Source organism: Lissotriton helveticus, chromosome 2_1 (assembly GCF_964261635.1).
Source record: "Lissotriton helveticus chromosome 2_1, aLisHel1.1, whole genome shotgun sequence".
NCBI lineage: Eukaryota > Metazoa > Chordata > Amphibia > Caudata > Salamandridae > Lissotriton > Lissotriton helveticus.
In genome coordinates, this window is record NC_136059.1 from 248,697,799 (window position 1) to 248,719,314 (window position 21,516).

Below are 21,516 nucleotides of genomic sequence, written 5' to 3' on the forward strand. Positions count from 1 at the left end.
GCTCAAATTAAGCATTCCAGAAAAGTAACCTAGCTGTCCAACATGAAGACAATATGATTAGAACAGGTTCTCGAAAAAAGTGATTTATGCAGTCTGAATAGCATGTATTATCTAAAAAAATTATTTTATTGCCACTTGTGTTTTTTTAATATTCTAGTCTTGTGATGACCTTATCTGAAACTGCTCTGTGATAACTGATTTCTACCTCCAGAATTGCTTGCAATCGGTGAACAAATGATATAATAAGGTTCACTGTCAACATAAAGGTGTTAACAACTTCCTTTATCTTGTAATTTCTTGTTTTTTCTCCTCAGCCTATATGTGTAACTGCAACTGATGTAACTTTCGTAACCTGTAACCTGTGGATCCTCATGTAAAGCGCTCTGATACCTCCGGGTCTAGCCGGCGCCATATAAAACTTTTCAAATAAATAAATAAATCCATCACACCCTTCCCTTCCAGGGGGCCTCTTGCATAACAAACATGACATAAGGCAATATCACGAAGAATCCACACCTTACCATCGTCCAATTTCATAGAACTCCCAAAATAATTGTATACTTTCACTGGATCAGACCAGTGTTGCATTCCTTTCTCCACAAAACATGGCTTCCTCACGCTCACATACTGACCAACCTTTACTTGAGAGCGTTTCCTCCTACATTATAGAATGTTTTTGTCTTGTTTTGGTAATTCTACACCTTCTTCCTCATTTCACCATTCCAAATCGCTGCACAATCTCCTATCAAATTTCTTTCCCCAGTCCATCCTTTAATAATATAAGACTTAATGGCCTTCAAATCAATGCCATTCTCTGTTTCTCGCCAATAAACATCTTCAGATAACCGTATTCCACACATCTGCATATGTGCAAGCCACCTCACATCCCACCTCCTTATGAGTATCGTTCTTATCATTCAATAGTAGTCTAGATAAACCATCAACAAACAAATTCTTCTTCTGCAGTATATATGCAATTTCAAAATTATGCATTTATAATTTGAAGGCTAATATTGCCAACCTAGGTGTTAAGTTCCTTCCTTCAATCTGTTAATCAATGGTTTGTGGTCCATATTTAAAAACTTTTCCCCCAAACATACAACCTGAAGCGTTCTGCAGTCCAAGCAGCAGCCAAAATTTCCAGTTCAATTCCTGAATAGTTCCTTTCTGCCAGTGTAAGGTTGCATGAAGCATAAGCTACTATCCTCTCATGATCATACTCTCATTTTGTACTAATACCGCATCCACACCATAACCACTAGCATCCACAGCAATTACACATTCTGCAGTCACTCTTAATGGTTTCAAACATGGTGCTCTTAGCATTTCCTCCAACACCTGTAACTTGTTCATTTGGCCAAGAAAACTTTACATCTTTTTAACAGCTTCCTCAAAGGCTCCACTTTTGTAGCATAATTCTCTATGAATATTGAATAACGTTTGGTTAATCTCAAACATTACTTTTACTGCTCTGTACCTGACAGTTCAGGTGAATTCGTTATAGCATCAACAACATGCCATCACTAGAGATTAATTGACCTAAATATTCTACTTTTTTCCCACATTTACATTTCTCCCCCTCCCCTGTTAAACCATTTTCCTTCAGAATACAGACAATACTTCTTTTAGGTTTTCATCATGACTGAGCTTGCTTTTGCAGAATATCAGAATGTCATACGGAATAACCCTTGCTCCTTGAACAGCTAGCAGTATTTTTGACATTACCCTTTGGAACATTGCTGAAGCGCTCGGTAAATCAAATGGCATTCTCTTCTATTGGTATGCTCCTTCAGGAGTGATAAACGCCATCATGTGCCTACAATCTACATCCAATTCCATTTGGTGATATGCACTGGAAAAATCTATCGTAGAAGACACCTTAGCATCACATACAGATGACATCAGTTCTTTAAAATTTGGAAGAGGAAATGTATCAACTCATATCGCTTCCTTCAAGCACCTTAAATCCACACACAATTGTAAACCCCTCATTAGATTTGCAGTAATTAATACAAGGGACATCCATTCTGAACTTCTAATTGGTTCTATTATCTCCCTAGAACACAAATCTTCTACTAATATCACTTGCAGCTTCTGTCTATAATGCATCGGGACCATCCGCATTTTGTGCCTTACTGAACTCTCAATTAGTTTTATTATAACCTTAGAACACAAATCTTCTAGTATCTCTTTCAGCTTCTGTCTATAATGCCTTGAGACACTCTGCATTTTTTGCCTTACTGGTATCACATTTTCTTTTAAGATTATCTTATGCCTAATATACTCAATTTCCCTAACTATTTCACAGACACCTCAGGAAACTCATCCTGTAATGTTCCATACTCACTACATTTATCATTTAACTCTTGTATTCCATAACCTAGAGGAGTGGGATTAAGATCTAGCTTCATAACCAACTCTACTTGGTGTGGCCATCCCAAAATCATCTCCCCTTTTTCCGCAACGTAAAATTTGGCATGGAATTTCTTAGATTTGATTCTAGAGCTATCCACATATAACCTGCCATCAGTATCTTAAGACCAGTGTAACTACCCGGGGACACATCATATGGAAACATTTGTCTCTCAGCCCACAATTTTTCAAATAATATTTTCCATATTATGGTAAACCACGCACAGGAATCAACCACAGTGCTCAACCGGATGCTATCAACTCATAGGTAGGTTTACTGGTGGATCCATTTTGGATTCATCATTCTCTCCCACACTCAACACAACTTCATGTAAACTCAATTCATTATCCCCTTCATTTTCTGCAATCTAACTGACCAACTTTTCCATATTTTTACACATCCCACTAAGATGCCCTTTCTTCTTACATGAATTACAATTTTTATCAGTAGCTGGGAAATCTTTGGCATTGGCTAAATGATCTTTTGACCCATATCCGTAGCATACTACTTCCCTCTTGTGTGCCCCACTCTTCTTTGATTCTGTTCTTTTTCCATCATATTTGTGACGGATTTGGTCTGTCAAGACTTGGTCATACGACATATTCTCAAAGTTGCATGTAACAGCCAGCCCCCTCAATTCAGCTGCATACTGATCTATTGAAATTTGCATCTTTCCAGAACTATATCGATCTTCCTACCATACCTCTCCTGCATCTGCTTAACTGCTATCTTTATATACATCGATATTGCCTGGATTCTGTAGTAGTGGTAAATTCTTTACTTCTCTGAGACCTATAGGTCTTCGTGCTCTCATGCCTGTCCCCCAAGTTGATAAGCAGAGGAGAAGGCAGTGTCTGTAGAATAGACTGAGCTGCAGTGAGGGCTTAAAATGAGACAAGTGTTTATCCTAATCCTGAAAAAATTGTTGCTTTTGGAATATCCTGCCAGCCCTCTCTGCTCTTTTAAAGACACACTCAGGGCAGGTGAGATTGGGATAAAACTGAAAGGACCCAGTGTGTGTCTGTACGCTGCTTTGCTGTCATTCTCATATGAGTCTGTCAATATCCTCCTCCTCCAGGACTGATGGAGCTCCACCCCAAACACCTCTGTGGGCAAGCCATCTCTTGATTCAAAGTGGACAGGTGTGGTGCAGCGGCCAGGGCAGCTGACTTCAGAGCACATGGTTCACGGTTTGATCCCTGGCGGAAGATCAGCTCAGCACCATGCGACTCTGGGCAATAACTCACTTAATTTTCAAGACGGCCCCCGGCACCTTGAGACCCGTAAGGGTGAGTAGTTCACGCTTTACAAATACGGATTTACAATGATCACAGAACAGCAGTACAGTAAATGGAAAAGAGCGGCAACCAGCACCTTTAACCTCATCCATTTGATTGCCTCATTGGAAACATTGGTAACTTTTCTGGTTCATCTTCAGTCACTGTCATATATATGTAGACATTTGTGTAGCACAAACCTCCCTACAATGCAGCAGAGTGCTGTACAGGGTCAAAGGTAAGTACACCGTCAACAAATGACTGGCAAGGTGGCTGGTATCTTAACTAAACTTTAAGCTCTCTCATTTGCAGCAACACAAATATTTGTTTGTAATGTACTTGACACAGCACTTCTGTATAGAAAACTACACGCACATTCAACCAAGACATCTGTTCAATTTAGTTGGTTATCACCTGCTCATAGTAATGCACATCTTTATTACACATGTGTCTGAGCCGTAACTTCGAACAGTACACAGTAAAAGGTACAATGCTTACATATACAACAAAGCACAGATACCACACATCATACTCAAATCGTCAGGAACAAGCAGAAGTTATCAAGTAACCACTTTCATTTTCAACTTATTCTTTAATCGTCAGGAACAATTGCAAAATAATCAGATACTCATTTTCAAGCCATCCTCAGATCATCATGCACATGTTTCTAAACTTTGCTGATGACTTCAAGGGCGTGATGATGTCTGATGATGAGAAAATGACTTTGAAGTAAGTTGGATGGTCATCCAATGACTTGGATGGCTGTGAGACATAGCTCAGCAGTTCCATCCAACGCTGCTCAAACATGCATTGGATTGGCGATGAAGGCAATCGACTGCACTTGTTTCCACCACCTGCCTATTACACACACATCTCATTGGTAAGGGTATTAGGACTCAACAAGAAGATTCATAAGTGTGGTACAGAATCTGGCCTCAATTATTCAATTCAGACCTCACTTAAGGTGACAACATCATCTCACAAAGAAACATTGCTACTCACTCTACTGGCTGCATGTCTGCACAAACTGAAACAATCTAGTGTCTGTGATTGAAACTGCAGAACTCTGAAAAGTATCCCTGAATGACCTAAAGCAATGTCCGACATATTCCCGCTATGCACATCCTAAATAACAATAAATACCAGTACATACATATGCATATGTGTGGTCTGGAAATATCCCCAAAAGCAAGTACATTTCAAGTACCCACATCTAGCATGAGCAGGAAGTCTTCTGTTCGAAAGTATCATAGTTCAGAAGGCAGTCTGAGACTTAAATGACACCATCAGAAATTTTGGTGGGCCGCCACTCATGCCATTGGCGCCCCGGCCCCCATAGCTTAGCTATTCCTCAGCCACAGTGAGCTCTGCTAATGATAACACAACCTTCTATGCCATGGTAAGGCAGCAGAAAGATGAGGAGAGCAGGCGGGAGATCTACCTTTTTTGGAGACCAGCTTCCGCTATTTTGAACTTCAAGCCACAAAAATACTTCAATTGATACATTTTCAGTGTGTCCCTGAAGTGAACTCATGTTGACCTTTAGAAGGCTCCACTGTCTCCTCAGTTCTGAAACAATGGACATCAACTGGTGTGAAGTTCTACCGGGCAGGATGGGGAGCAGTGACAAAGGGGGAGGGGGCCTGTGCTCTGTTCTGAGGGTCTCCACATCTGCGCACAATGAACACAAGTGCATTGAATGTTGAAAATGTACAGGGCAAAGGTGGCCTGCAGGTTCCCTCTGAGTCTTTATGTGGCTAACAAATGCCCCAGCGCTTACACAAAATGGAGGCCGCGGCGGTGCCGCTCAGTACATAAAGCTGCACGCCAAGCTAAAGTTCACAGCAGAAATAAATGGGCTCATTATTTTGCACCTCCCCTAATGTCAGCCACTTGCTGACTGTGAGCACAGGGCTGACCTATGACCCCTACCCACACAGACTTTGCTGAAGAGAGTAACTGGCTAATTAGCTGATGCTAGTGGCGGCAGCACGCCATAGTTTCTGCCCACTCTTGCGTTAAATTTGCAGCCCAGGCTTTTCATGCGGGCTTCAGAGGTCTCTGCTCAATTCGACGCAAAATGAAAAGTAAAATTAGGAGGGTCTGCAGGTGCACCAGCCACTCTGTCTAGCAAGCCTCCGGACCAGATGCAGACTCTCGAATGGTTTGTTCCTCATTTTACAATTTCCTCTTCACCCTTATTAAGTGGGCACTTATCCTCCAATCCCCCTTCAGGCCCTTAACTAGCTTCTGTGGTCCTAATTTTTTACTTGAATCTTTACAAAAATGCTATTCTTTCCTCTGTATGTTTTTGTGAAAAAAATTCTGAGGCATAGTCTCATTGAAATAGAAGCCAACAGTACATTGAAATATTAAAAAAAGAAAAAGAAAGTGTACAGAAAAATAAAATACAATAATCCAAAAGGTTTTATATGACCATTCACAATTAAAACAGACGGTTTACAACAAGCACAAATCATCTTTTCAACAGCAGGAATAAAATTATAGGGCGCCCTACCAATACGTAATAGTTTAATAAATATATAATTTGACCCTCACTTAACTTGACATCCTAGACAACTACCCAGTTTCTCTATGCAGATAGGGTGGCCCCTAAGCATCGAGAACACACCGGCGCCCTAAATTTATCACTGACCAATCCGCGATGCAGTGCACAAATTTTGCGCTTTTTCTTCTGCTAAGCTTCGCCCTAATATCTTTTTTATTTTGAGCCTTAAGAACTCAAGAAAATCCAGATGTAATAAAAGAAGAAACAAAACCACCTAATCGAATGAGCCTGTTTTAGCTGCAACCTTTGAGCAAGGGACAGATATCAAATATAAAGGTTCCCTTCTAGACCAGCCTTATGGATGTCGCAGGAAGGCCCTGGAGAGGAAAACAAGATTGGCCTGTGCTGTGTATTCTCCGTCCAATAGTGAATGTAAACTTTCAATAAACCCTACCAGGCAGAACAGATAAAGCCAGGCGGAAATGAGATTAGGTTCTTTTGTCGCTGCTTGTGCCTATGGGAAGAGATCTTGGAAATGGAAGCTAAGGGGAGTAGGATGCACTATCATTATAAGTTACATCACTGCCAGTTGCCTAGACAGCTCAGTGCATTCACCCTCACCACCAGTTGTGATCAAAAGATCACAAGTTCATATCCCGGGATGGTAGAGTCAGCCTTCTTTCCTTCTGAGGTCGGTAAATCGAGTAACATTAAAATGGGTAATAATCATATTTGTTTTTACAGAGTTTAGAAACGGCAGAATTCGGCCATGAAACACCATACAAAACAAGTATTGGAAAAGTCAGTAAGTATGGCTTTGGCAAGCTGTGCAGTGCTATTTTTTTAACTGCAAACATGTACCACAAAAAGAAAATAGCAAGATGCCACCTAAACTTCGTGACCATATGCTGGCAATAAAAAATGTTAATTAAAAAATAACGACCATTGCACATCATTGTTTTAGGAAGTAAGGGTGCTTCCTATGAAGCAGGTGTTACAACAGGCAGAAAAACCCTTTTATGTTTTAATGCACATCAGAGGAAATCTGATTCTTACTGCCGCAAAGAAAAATGACTACTGGCTTTCTACTGAGAATAACTTGAAGACATACTTTAAACACACTAGGATGAGAAAAAATAAAGAAGGATAACACATGGAAAGGAACAATACCTAACAACACTGGCAAGGCAAAAGGCTGGCTCACCGGCCCAATCACGTAAGTGGATTTTTTTTAGGGGGGTGTGCACATGTGATCACGCAAAAACACCGTCACTCCATGCAAGAGAGCCAACGGCTGGACTGGGATGACCAAGTGCCCCATGAGGTATGCAGTAGTGGGCCGAGGCGTAACGTGAATGGCAGTTAAACTGACCAATGGAGGAGGAGGGCTAACCAAAAGCACCCCTAAATGTGTGTATGAAATTTGCATGTATATATTTTTTTTATAACATAACAGTGGAAATAAAGCTAAAATGCCTCTATACGCCAGACCTAAAAAATATGCGCTCTTCTTTCAAACTTCCATATAAAAAAACCCTACCATAAACACTCTGGCTACTTTGTCAATGTTGAAGTTAAATGGTCCTTTGAGAATATTTTCTGTAACAAAATCTTAAATCTTCACTGTACTACATTAGTTTCATCACAACACAGCAAGGAGCTCATTCTTTTCATGCTCAATGGCCCTAATAATCTCCTCTGGAAGCCCTTTTGGGTGAAAGTAATGCTCTACATATTAATTGTAATTGTATTTATATAGCGCTTACTGCGCCTGATGAGGCGCTGAAGTGCTTTACAGTAAGTAGCACGTTTCTGCGGAACCCAAGGTTAGTGGTTAATTCAATGGTTATTGTGATTAGTCATGTGCTCTTAAGAAGAAAAAAAAGAATTCCAGTTAGGTATGATGATGAAGGGGCTATGTGGTTTAAGGTGAATAATTGATGACATCATGCACGGCCCGCACAGTTAACAGCGGTGGTGGGGTGGGGGGGAGGATTGAGTGGACAGACGACGGCAAGCGCAAGGTAAGTGGTTTTATTATTTTTTATTTGACGTTCCCTATCTCGTCGTCTGTCCACTCCCCCCACATGACCCCACCCCGCCTCACCTTGGTGAGATACTAGGCTGGCAGAGATTGGGTAATGTTAGGTTACAGGGCTAGTGTTTTAAAGATGAGAGATTGTGACCTATGGAATGAGGTATCAGCCGATTGCAGAGTTACAGTAAAAAGGCAGACAGGCTTGGGACTGAGAGGAGGCTATACTCAGAAATAAAAGGCATGCACAGGATGGAAGAGAAGAACAGGGTCACTCTGAAAAAATGAAAGGAGAGGACTCAAGCTGGAGGTAATCAAGGTTAATTTTTCATGCAGGGTTTTAGGAGTACAGTGGGTGAAGCTTTCTGACATAGCAAACAATTGGAGCATATAAGCTGTAGAAAGAAAGAACATTATACACAATGCTCCACATCAGGGGAAGACAGCTTAACCATGCGATTCTGGGTGTACACATGATCTAAAGATTAAGAGCCCTAGACTGTTGCGTACCAAGCCAAGGACAGCCATTGTAATAATATTCAGGAGTATCCGAACCCTGGTACATGGTTTGTACACTGCAGAAGGGGAATTGGCACGAAAAAACAGAAAAGGTCTAATTTAAAGATCTTCCCTCACTATTCTGTAATTCATGTTTTTTTCACTCACTCACATAGAAATTAGTTCATCGCCACTGGCTGAGAGTGTCTCGCCAATGTGCACTCCGATTTATACCTTTTTGCCCTCTAATCACTAACAAGTATATGTTTGTGTATGTGATCATTGTAGTATATGCACTGTACATATAATCAACGCAGAGTGATGTACTGTGGGTTCTGTTTTGAAAGCCCCTGGCTTTGTTCCTGTACACAATATGGGGGTGCTGATGTTTTCCCAGACAGTGGAAGTGTAGAGATGCATGAGAGAGATGGAGGAGGACAAGTAGACAGTGAAGTGAGGACAAAGGAGATTAGTCTATAGAAATTAAATTTGTTCCTATTACGCAGAGGAGCTCCCGACTAGTCTTTCTGTATCATTGCCACTTGGTGGATGGTGGGGGTGAAAGTAAAACCACTCTTTTGTCTCTTCAAAGATCATTGTCTTTGTGGGTGTTCATAGCCAGGTGCAGATAGTTAACACCTGTTTGTGCCTTTGTTCTGGGTGTTCCAGGCAGAAAACAACCTTTACAACGCAACTTTTACAACGCACTACCATTACAACAAAACTTTTACAACGCAACATCCATTACATAGCATACCATTACAACGCAACCATTACAATGCATGACACTACAACGCATACCATTACAATGCATGTCATTACAACGCAGTCATTACAACGCATACCATTACAACGCATATCATTACCATCCAACACTTAGCCTTCTGTTGCACCCCCTGGAGTTAGAATAGTAATTTTTACCCCTACACTATCCAATACTTACCATACATGCAATGTAATGTTATGCATTGTAATGGTATGCGTTGTAACGGTAGTATGCGTTGTAATGGAATGCGTTGTAAAGGTAGTTTTTAAAAATTCGTTGTAATGGCATGCGTTGTAATGGAATGCGTTGTAATGGATGTTGCTTTATAAAAAATGCGTTGAAAAGGGTTGCGTTATAAAAGTATGCGTTGTAACATCATACAACCGTTCCAGGATGCAGACTAACCCGCTGTAAGGAGCATCTCCCCATACAAAGGTTGTTTCTGTAGAACACGGTAGAAGGGCAATTGAGAATGGAAGACATACCAAACCAGCTTTCTGTCTTCAGATTTCTGCAAAAGTTAGCGTTATAGAGGGTCGGGGGCCAACTGCTTGGACAAAACAGAGGGGGGGCACATTTTTATGTGCTCCAAGCCAGGACTTGCTAGCAGCCCTCTCATCAGCAATGTATGTATGGCAATGAGCTGTGCTGTTATAGGGGTTTTATAACACACCACCATAGCGCAGTTGTCTCTTTAAAACAAGGCTACATGCAGGGCACAAGTCCTGAAAAAAGAAGTGGGGGGACGCTCAAAGTTAGATGGTGTCACCGGAAGTGACGTCACGACAGGAAGTGACGTCACGAAAGGTAGTCCCCTCTCATTACAGGGAGTCCTTCACTTTGACCCTCCGCGCTCAGGGCCTGGCTGGCTGATTTAGTGCACCATATTTTTTCAGATTTATGAAATTAGTAGATTAATGATGCATATTTAAAGTGCCAAGAAACGACTTGTGTGTGCTTTACAAATGATTTTGTTATAGAGCCCCGCGATCTCACCAACTGTGGCATGGTTGCATTTATTGGTGTCTCTCCATCTCCCGGGTTGTCCCGGAAGAGCTCCGGAGCCTCAGGCATCCTACTCTTCTTCCAGGAAAGAACTGTGAGGCGGGGGGACGGCGTCCACCCGGTAAAAACCCGTTAAAATAAGTGGGGGGACTCCGTCCACCCGCGTAGTACCCCGACTCGAGCCTCGGCTACATGTAATGCTACCATCGTCCAAACAAGGGGATTTAACCCCACTAAACCAACGGTAAAATGTTTAATTAGAAAATTAATTTATTCTTGTTTGAATGGCTCTAGGACACTTGCGGCTGTGAACGGGGGCTGTACTGGCGACGTTTATATTTTAATGTTATAGAGTAGTGCCAGCCGTGCGTTAATGTTCTAGTTGGCATGAAGTACGCACAGGGTGGGGCAGTGTCCTTCCAGCTTTACCTCGGATGGCGGTGACAGGTCAACACTTACGACACCTCGCAGGACCCTCAACTGTGCTGCCCCAGATTCCAAAGCCCTGAAAGGCAGCGCCATCTTTGCACGCCTGCTACTAACAGGGCCAAATGGTGGGGAAGTAAGACTGTGTCCTTCCTCATGTTCCCTGTTTTGTCTGCATTATTCAGTTGACTGTGCCACCTGTTATCTTTTCTGTTCCCTCTAAGTAAATTTCATTTTAGCCATATTCGCGATCTGTTTATTTTGACTCTAATTTTGTTTGTTTTTCACTCTGACTGCGCCATTCGCCAGAATCGATCGCTCCTTTCCCGCCCTCCCGCTTCCTGCCACCCAGACCCCATTCCCCTTCTGGTAACCACTTAATGGAGGCTGCAGCATGACCCCATTAACCCCTTCGATGCTGATGACGGAACAGTTCCGTCATGAGCATCGGTTGAGCTGTGCTGATGACGGAACCGTTCCGTCATGACTCCGCCCGCGCAAGGCGGAGTCAGCATGGGCGGGGAATTCGCGCTGCACGCATGCGGTTAAGCAGATCCCGATATGCTTCGCCTGCAGCAGGTCTCCCTGACTCTGCATTGGTCACTGCTCCTGCCTGGTGTTCCCTGTTTTACCTGTCTTATTCAGTTATCTTTTCTGTTTCCTCAAAGTAAGTTTTATTTTAGCCTTATTCGCGCTCTGTTTATTTCACCACTGAATCTCTAATAAATTATGTTTTGTCTCATTTGCCTACTGTTGTTTGTTTTCACTCTACTGTGCCGTTCACTCCTTTCCCGCCCCTCCCAGGATCTGCGTAATGGAGGTCATAGTGAGACTCCATTAAGAAGATCCTGATCCGCTTCACCCGCAGCAGGTCTCCCTGACTCTGCATTGGTCACTGCTCCTGCCTGGTGTTCCCTGTTTTACCTGTCTTATTCAGTTATCTTTTCTGTTTCCTCAAAGTAAGTTTTATTTTAGCCTTATTCGCGCTCTGTTTATTTCACCACTGAATCTCTAATAAATTATGTTTTGTCTCATTTGCCTACTGTTGTTTGTTTTCACTCTACTGTGCCGTTCACTCCCTCCCAGGATCTGCGTAATGGAGGTCATAGTGCGACTCCATTAAGAAGATCCTGATCCGCTTCACCCGCAGCAGATCTCCCTAACTCTTCATTTGGCTACTGTTCTTGCCTGGTGTCCTGCTTCATGTTCACTGTTTTGCCTGTATTATTCACTTGATTTTGACATCTGTCATCTTTTTTGTTTCCTCTAAGTAAGTTTCAATTTAGCCTTATTTGTGCTCTATTTGTTCCGCTACTGTACACTAATAAATATTTTTTGCCTGTGCTGTTGTTTGTTTTCACTCTGTGTCGCGCCAATCGCTCCTTTCCCGCCCTCTCACCACTCTCCCAGGACCTAATTAATGGACGCTACAATGCGCTGCAGAGCTAGCACACAAAAAGCAAGCCCATCTGCATGTCCATGCCAGGACGTTGCCCAGTGCCAGGAACACTGATTCTTCCACCAAGTACTGCTATACCACTGCAGACCTCCAAGACCCGGATCCTAGGCGAATAGCCAACTGTGACTGCTGCTGCACATCTCCACGCACCACCAGAGGATTGTTCCCCTGCCAGCACTGCCGCTTTACCTGCAACACCGAAGCAACCAACATCACCGGAGACACAGCAAATATGACTACGTCCACCATGCCAACTGAGACCACCAATGAGCAACTGCTGTGCATTATTCTCAATGCACGATCCCTCTGCAAACACACCATGGTGATCTGTTGTACAGTCTCCTCCCCAGACGTAATCTTCATCACAGAGACCAGGTTGAACCTCGCCTCAGTGCCGGACATCTCCCCCTCGAAGGCTGCAAGATAACACACCTGGACCGAACCAACAAACACGCATGTGGAATTGCCATCATCTACAACTATTCGCTGCACAACCTCCTCAGATGACCCGAACCAGATAATGTAGCATCCCAACTTCCAACTTCACACAGATGGAAAAAGCACCATCAGAGGCACCCTCACCTACAGACCACCAGTACCACGCTCCGGCTTCTTCAACGCCATCCGTGACCTCATCGCCATCGACTCAGAGCACTAAAACTTCCTAGGGGATCCTTACTTCCACCTCACCACCTTCAGTGACAACAACACACCGACCTCCTGGAAAGCATGAGCAACATTGGCCTCAAGCAACTTGTCACCAACCCTACCCACATCACAGGACACAAGCTTGACCCATTTTCCTGTCCAGCAACGGAGTCTAGTACAACCATGTCTCATATCTCACCTGGATTGATCACTTTAGCATCCATTTCACCATCTCAGGACTCACCAACACTGGCACCATGCCACCCAGCTCCACATGCAGAAACTAAAAAAATATATCAGAAGACCAGTGGAACAAGGCATAAACTCCCACCCTCTAGTCACAACATCCAACCCTGAACAAGAGGCGAAGAACTTCTCTCAGTGGATCTCAGAATGCACCAACACAATCAGCTTTGCCACGCCAGCCAAATCGAAAAGACCCACCAGTCGAGCCAGCTGAAATACACCAAATGCAACTCGCAGCAACTAGAAAGTAAGTGGGTCACCAGCAAATAGACACAAGACCATATCACCTACAAGCCAGCACTCAACCAGAACCACCACCTCCTTAAAGAAATAAGAAGAACGCCCTAGCAGACCACATAGAAGCTAGTACAAACCACAGCAAGAAACTCTTCACCACTGTGAAGGAGTTCTCCAACCCCTAGCTGCCGAGAACGACATCACACCTCCCAAGAATTGTGTGATCCCCTGGCGTACTTCTTCCATGACAAGATCTCAGTCATCTATGAAAACTTCAAACCTCCTGCCGCCGATGGCATCAGACTGCTCACACCCACAAACACTAACCCTGAACCCCTGCTCACCCATTGGGGCCCTCTTTCAACTCAAGCCACAATCTCCATCATGAACTCCGTGCACTCTGGAGCACCCACGGACCCCTGCCCACACCACATCCTCAACCGCGTAGACAAGATACTTGGCGACAAGCTCAAGAGTTCTAGATACCTCCATCACCTTGCCCTCCTTCCCTGAGGACCGGAAACATGCTAAAATGAGCCCACTTCTGAAGAAAGCATTTGCCGACTCAGCAAAACCAAAGAACTAACGGCCCATCTCCCTGCTTCCCTTTCCAGTGAAGATTCTTAAGAAGACAATAAACAAGCAACTCACTAAACACCTGGAACACAACAACCTCCTAAACCCCTCTCAATCCGGATTCTAAGCCAACCTCTGCACCGAGACAGCCCTGATCACAGCCACAGACAACATGAGGGCCCTCCTGACCCGGGCGAAATGCCCTCACATGGATTGCCTCATACCTCCCAGGAAGAACCCAATAAATCTGTCTTCCACCATTCACCTTGGAACCCAAGATGATCATCTGTGGCATCCTCCAAGGATCATCCCTCCGCCCCTTCCCCCGGCAAACACGGTCAGATCACACAGACTCAACATCATCTCCTATGCAGGTGACACCCAGCTCATCCTCTCATTTTCAGACGACCCCTCCACCACCAGAGACAACTTCCACAGATGAATGATGAATGTCGCTGACTGTATGAAGGAAAACTATATCAAGCTCAACTTGTCAGGTGGCTCCCAGTGAACACCAGATGCAGGGCCCGGTCATCAGCAGGCTGGACACTGGGAATATACTCTATGTAGGAATCACTGCACGCCTCATGAAGAGACTACAGACAATACAAAACTCATCAACAAGACTCATCCTCAACCTCCCCAGACAGACCCACATCACTCGGCACCTCAAAAAGCTACACTGGCTCCCGATCCAGAAGAGATGCCAATTCAAGATACTGACTCATGCATACAAAGCCCTGCACAACAAAAGACCAGCATACAACAAAAAACTCATGACCTTCCACCAACCTTCCATCAACCAATCAGACACCAACGATCCGCCTCCCTCTTCCTCGCAGGCACCCCCAGCGTGAAATCAGCTCCTCGCTGAGTGACCGTGTGATGGGTGCCGATATCGTGTGACACACGGTGGTACCACGTGAGTTGGAAGAGCTGGTATAAATATTGCCAGCCTGCATAAGTATTAGAGAGAGATATCTGCATCTTCTGCCCCAGTATTTGCTCCAGGACAGATAGTTCCAGCCACTTTCTGACCCACAAAGCTTCTAGGTATGAACGTCCTGCCAGAGAAGCCAGCTTGCGACTATGGAACGCCCTTCTGTGGTTGGTGGTTACAAAAGGTCTAGAGACTGAAAAAGATGTTGCCTGCTTAGAAAAATTCCAGCGGACCAGTTGAAACTGGACAGTTATTGTAGACCTTACAGAAGAACTGTGAGAATCCTCCTGCTACTGCAAACAGGCAGACTGGACTGTGAGGAGCCATTATTGAAAACGCTGGTACTACCAGATGTTTTGCAGAAACCTAGCAATAGAATTCAGCCCTAGAGGACCAGTAAAACCTGCCAATCCTACTCGAAAACCAGCTGACATCAATGGCTTTAATTTAGAATGTTTTCCAACTTATAGATGCCTACCAGAAGGTGAGAGGTAACGGAGGGGCGCTTAGTGAAAGGCAGAAGGTAAAAACCTCCTGCCAGACGAACCATCCATGCAAACCTCAATGCATTCACTAACAATTCTATCACAGAGGGTGCCAAAGTATAGGTTAACTGCACACTTTTTTCAACGATTTCCTATGGGGCCATTTTTTTCTTTATAAAGTTTTATTCCTATTCCAGTTTTTCATAATTTTTTTGTTAGCTTTTTTACCTTTATTTTGTTTTTAATTAACTTGCTTTGGATCATTTAACTTGTTTAATGTTTTAACAGACTTGTTTCTTGGCTGCTTGTGTTTTCTCAGAGGAAGGGTTTGCTAATTCTGCCAAGCAGCCGATCGTGAACGAGGGATTCCTGGCAGTAACCAGTTATCTTTGTGGGTCAGCCTGTTTTAGTTTTGTGGGAGTTCAGCTGCAACTCTAATCAAAACTGAGGCTTCTCCCTCCTAACCTAGCCCCCTGATTCACTAAGCTGAGCATAACTGGGCACCCCTAGGATGCCTAAGACATCCCTTACCAACCATCTCTAGATGAAATACAGATTAGTGTACTACATTTCCAAACTTTGTTTTTTGTTTTCATTTTCAGAAACCACTTGTGAATGAGACACATGTCTTCAGAATGAAGATAGACTGGGAGGAGAAGGTGCTTTTCATGATATATTTCCTCTCTTCAGAGTCTGAGATTTCTCAGTGGTGACTGACAAATGAGTTGTCTTCGGCTGTGCACTTCATTTCATTACCTGGCTTCCAACAGATGGCCTGTATGCAGTGTAATGAAGCTCATCTGTTAGGTGATACCCCCAGTGCAGCTCACTGTGACTCACCCTGTGGGAGCGATGAATGGCGCGATCCATGATACATTATGGCACGCGCAATATCCTGTTTATCTTCACAGGAGGAGAGTGCATTTATTAAAGATCTAGACAGCCAAGCCAGACATCCACAGGTGCTGCACAAATAGGAACTCAACCTGATCTCTACTTCAGGTAAATGCTAATTATTCTCTCTTTCCAGATTCATTTGAATCACTTCAATCTTTGCGAGCACTATGACACATCCCAGTCAATCTATATAATGAAATATCTCCTTTCTGCTTCTCTAACAGTTCTTTGCTCTTTAGTATATGTGAGTGCTCCAATATCAATCACCCTGGCAGCACCCTGTATTACAATTGCGGCCCCTTTGTTGGCAACATACCTACTGTCTCAAATATAAGTCTAAATGAGTCCTTGTGTCTGCCCCATGCTAAATATTGGGTGATATTAGATAGCTTTCTTGTCTATGTCAATCCATGGCTCAAGGTTTGACCTACCCATGATGATTTTCAATATGTATCTGTGTTTTGATTGGGGGAGTTGCATCATTGAACTGCTGATGTCATGACCTTGCACTGCAGTGCAGGAGGCCCAACTTTTTTTCTCCCTTGCACTGTATTTCCCCCCTTTCCCCTCCTTTCCTGCACCCCTCCGAAATCTTTATTAAAAGAAATAACCCGCTCCAGGGTTGGATTGGGATCAAAAATCGGCCAAGGCACACCAAAAAAAAGTGGCCCACATTTTCATATTGCCTTTCTGCAAAACACTGCTTCAGCGAAGTTTTATGAAAAAAAGGGGGTGTGTGGCATGTTTTATTAACTTCACTTCCATAAAAAAAAATGCACAGATTAGTTCATATTGCTGAGCCACCCATGAATACAAGTGAGACCACTTCTGCTCAGCACAGGCTGCCCAAAAAAGCAGGCCACAGCTAGAACTACCGGGCGAATACTTTTAAATTACTCTTCAGGTGTTTTGTTAGTAGTTATTTGTGAAAAAGCACAGAGAACCTATGGCGCAGATGCACTATGAACCGGTTAAAGAAAGAAATAATAGTTTCAATTGAATAGATATGGGGAGCACCATGTAAGCTAATCATTTAGCAATGTACTTGCTTCTTAATTGTCATGTAATAGTAGTGAATGAAATACTTGAATGAATGTACTAATTGGTACGAAAGCCTGCATGCAGCGGAATGCATTCATTAACAGAGACCAGTATTGCATCAACAGTGCAGGCCTTGCAAAAAACATCACTGTGGCTTTTTAACATAGCTCATGCTATCTTTTAATTATAGAGCGCTGGGGTCACCATACTATGTTTGCACTCCCAGGAATTCTGGACAGGGCAGCAAACACTTTGCAGTCCTATGTAATACAAATTGCAGGCAGACAATATAAAGTGGGTAGTTTGCATAATGGCTTGGCACTGTGTAAATGAGGGAGTTTATGCTTTGTCGTGACACATGTAAATCTGGGGCGAAGGGCCAAATATGCTACCATGGGAACCCTGATGTGACCCTTTGGATGGAGGTCTAGGGGTCTCGGGGACCTTTGAGGGTGCCCTGACACCACTGCAAAGAGTGACAAGGACTGCCCCTGCAGAAACTCCATCAGTTTCTATGCAAAAGTACACTGCACACTGGTGGCAAAGGGTGGTCCAAAGGCCACCTGCCCCGAAACCCAGCTGAATCGCAGCTCCATGTCGTTGACGTGGGGTCGGTAGGACATGTGCTTGCCCGAGAGGTTAGTGCATGTGCCTGTCTGCACCGGGTTCACCCAGAGATAGCCTGACCAGTCTTGCCCAATGAGAGAGCCCACCAGCACCAACCGGGGCCAAGAGCCACTGCAGTAATTGAGCACGGTGGAGGCGGTACAGGGGGATTCACACTACCCTTTCTATTTATTTGTTTACCTTATTTGAGGGATTGGACAGTATCAGGACTTCCTACTATGGATGCAATGGAGAGTAACAGCAATTCTTAGCTTACGGCAGTGCTAACCGTGAACTTGTACTGGTATTTGTCAACAGGGCAGCAATGCATGGATGCTATACCGTTAGTGGGACAGTACTAGGACAGTAGCGGTACATGGAGTCCACCAGCACTTCTCTCTATAGGACTGGAATATCTGTAACAGGACAGACCCATCACTTTTCTGCGGGCCTGGCATCTCTTAAGGCGCACAGTAGCATCACTTCTCCACAGAACTGGCATCCTTTGAATAGGATGGTACCAAGAGTCCTCTGCAGGCCTGGCAATCCCTCTAATGGGATGGTACCATTACCTGCTTATTGCACTGCATACCTTTAATAGGACAGCACTAGGGTCCTGCCATCCCTTCGAAAGGTCAGTGCCAACTCTTCTGTACAGTCATGCCATCACTTTAATAGGGCAGCACTATTAGGCTTGTGTAGTTCTGCTCTACATCAGATGGGACTGAACAAGCATCTCTCTCTCTAATTCTTCTGTACAACGGATGGACAGACTAGACCCTTCCCAGCAGGGTGAGGGGCAGCCTCGACACTCACCAGCAGGGTGAGGGGCAGCCTCGACACTCACCAGCAGGGTGAGGGCCAGCCTCGACACTCACCCCCTGCAGGTGAGGGGCCACCTCGACACTTACCTTCAGCGTGAGGGGCAGTCTCGACACTCACCAGCAGGGTGAGGGCAGTCTCGACACTCACCAGCAGGGTAAGGGCCAGCCTCGCCACTCACCAGCAGGGTAAGGGCCAGCCTCGACACTCACCAGCAGGATGGGGGCCAGCCTCGACACTCACCAGCATGTTGAGGGCAGTCTCGAAACTCACTAGCAAGGTGGGGGCAGCCTTGACACTTACCATCAGGGTGAGGGCCAGCCTCGACACTGATCAGCAGGGTGAGGGGCAGCCAATACATTCCCAATAGGGTGAGGGGCCGCCTCAACACTTACCATCAGGGTGAGGAGCGGCCTCGACACTCACCAGCCAGGTGGGGGCGGCCTCGACACTCACCAACAAGGCGGGGGCAGCCTCGACACTTACTATCAGAGTGAGGGCCGCCTCAACACTTACCATCAGGGTGAGGGGCCGCCTCGACACTCACCAACAAGGTGGGGGCAGTCTCGACACTCACCAGCAGGGTGAGGGGCAGTCTCGATATTCCCAACAGGGTGAGGGGCAGCCTCAAACTTACCAGCAGGGTGAGTTACAGCCTCAACACTTACCAGCAGGGTGAGGGGCCGCCTCGACACTCACCAACAATGTGGGGGCAGCCTTGACACTTACCATCAGGGTAAGGACCAGCCTCGACACTTACCATCAGGGTGAGGGGCCGCCTCAACACTCACGAACAAGATGGGGGGAGCCTTGACACTCACCAGCTGGGTGAGGGCAGCCTCGGCACTTACCAGCAGGGTGAGGGGCAGCCAATACATTCCCAATAGGGTGAGGGGCCGCCTCAACACTTACCATCAGGGTGAGGGGCAGCCTCGACACTTACCATCAGGGTGAGGGGCAGCCTCGACACTTACCATCAGGCTGCCTAGACACTCATCAAGAAGGTGGGGGCTGCCTTGACACTCACCAGCAGGGTGAGGGCAGTCTAGACACTCACCAGCAGTGTGAGGGCCAGCCTCGCCACTCACCAGCAGGGTAAGGGCCAGCCTCGACACTCACCAGCAGGATGGGGGCTAGCCTCACCACTCACCAGCAGTGTGAGGGCAGTCTAGACACTCACCAGCAGGGTGAGGACCAGCCTCGACACCTACCAGCAGGGTGAGGGGCAGTCTCGACACTCACCAGCAGGGTGAGGGCAGTCTTGACACTCACCAGCAGGGTGAGGGTCAGCCTCGACACTGACCAGCAGGGTGAGGAGCAGTCTCGACACTTACCAGCAGGGTGAGGGGCACACTCAACACTTACCAGCAGGGTGAGGGGCACACTCAACACTTTTCAACAGGGTGAGGGGCAGCCTCGACACTCACCATCAGGATGAGGACCAGCCTCGACACTTACCATCAGGGTGCAGGGTAGCATCAACACTTCTCAACAGGGTGAGCGGCAGCCTTGGCATTCCCAACAGAATGAGGGGCAGCCTCAACACTTACCAACAGGGTGATGGACAGCATCAACACTAACCAACAGGATGAGGGGCAGCCTTGACATTCCCAACAGGGTGAGTGGCAGCCTCGACATTCCCAACAGGGTGATGGACAGCATCAACACTAACCAACAGGATGAGGGGCAGCCTTGACATTCCCAACAGGGTGAGGGGCTGCCTCAACACTTCCTAGCAGAGTGAGGGGCAGCGTCAACACTAATTAACAGGATGAGGGGCAGCTTTGACATTCCAAACAGGGTGAGGGGCAGCCTCAACACTTTCCAACAGGGTGAGGGGCAGCCTCTACATTCCCAACAGGGTGAGGGGCATCCTCGACATTCCCAACAGGGTGAGGGGCAGCCTCGACATTCCCAACAGGATGAGGGGCAGCCTTGACATTCCCAACAGGGTGAGGGGCAGCCTCGACATTCCCAACAGGGTGAGGGGCAGCCTTGACATTCCCAACAGGGTGAGGGGCAGCCTTGACATTCCCAACAGGGTGAGGGGCAGCCTTGACATTCCCAACAGGGTGAGGGGCAGCCTTGACATTCCCAACAGGGTGAGGGGCAGCCTCGACATTCCCAACAGGGTGAGGGGCAGCCTCGACATTCCCAACAGGGTGAGGGGCAGCCTCGACATTCCAAACAGGGTGAGGGGCAGCCTCGACATTCCCAACAGGGTGAGGGGCAGCCTCGACATTCCCCTGCATTGCCTACCTGCCAAAGGGTCATGGCAGCATAGCGTCTAGCAGCCTAAGTGAGAGAAGTAGGCATGGCTGCTGTAGGAAATAGAGGACGTCTTACCACTATGCGTGCATTGTTGTGTTTCTTCATTTCCTGCATTTTGACACTGCATTTTGGCCCAAGTCAGTGTTGTTACCAAATACTGTTAACATGAGCCTGAGATAACACTGTATACATGTCTTCAATCAATCCGGATTTGTAAACACGGCTTATCATATGTGAGGGTATCCAGGCACTGAGAGCAGGGGGCTCATTCAAACATCCAGTCTGGAGTCATGTTTGCATTCTAGCAGAGGGGATAAGGTCCGTAGCTGAAGTGGGAGGTGGTTCCAGGACTTTGCAGC

At 45.6% G+C, this 21,516-nt stretch overlaps 1 protein-coding gene across 2 annotated transcripts in view; it reads right to left on the bottom strand.

Annotated features, from left to right (window-relative positions):
• The window catches only part of LOXHD1 (lipoxygenase homology PLAT domains 1), a 1,099,077-nt gene that overhangs the window by 692,991 nt on the left and 384,570 nt on the right, over window positions 1–21,516 (bottom strand). The window lies entirely within an intron of this gene.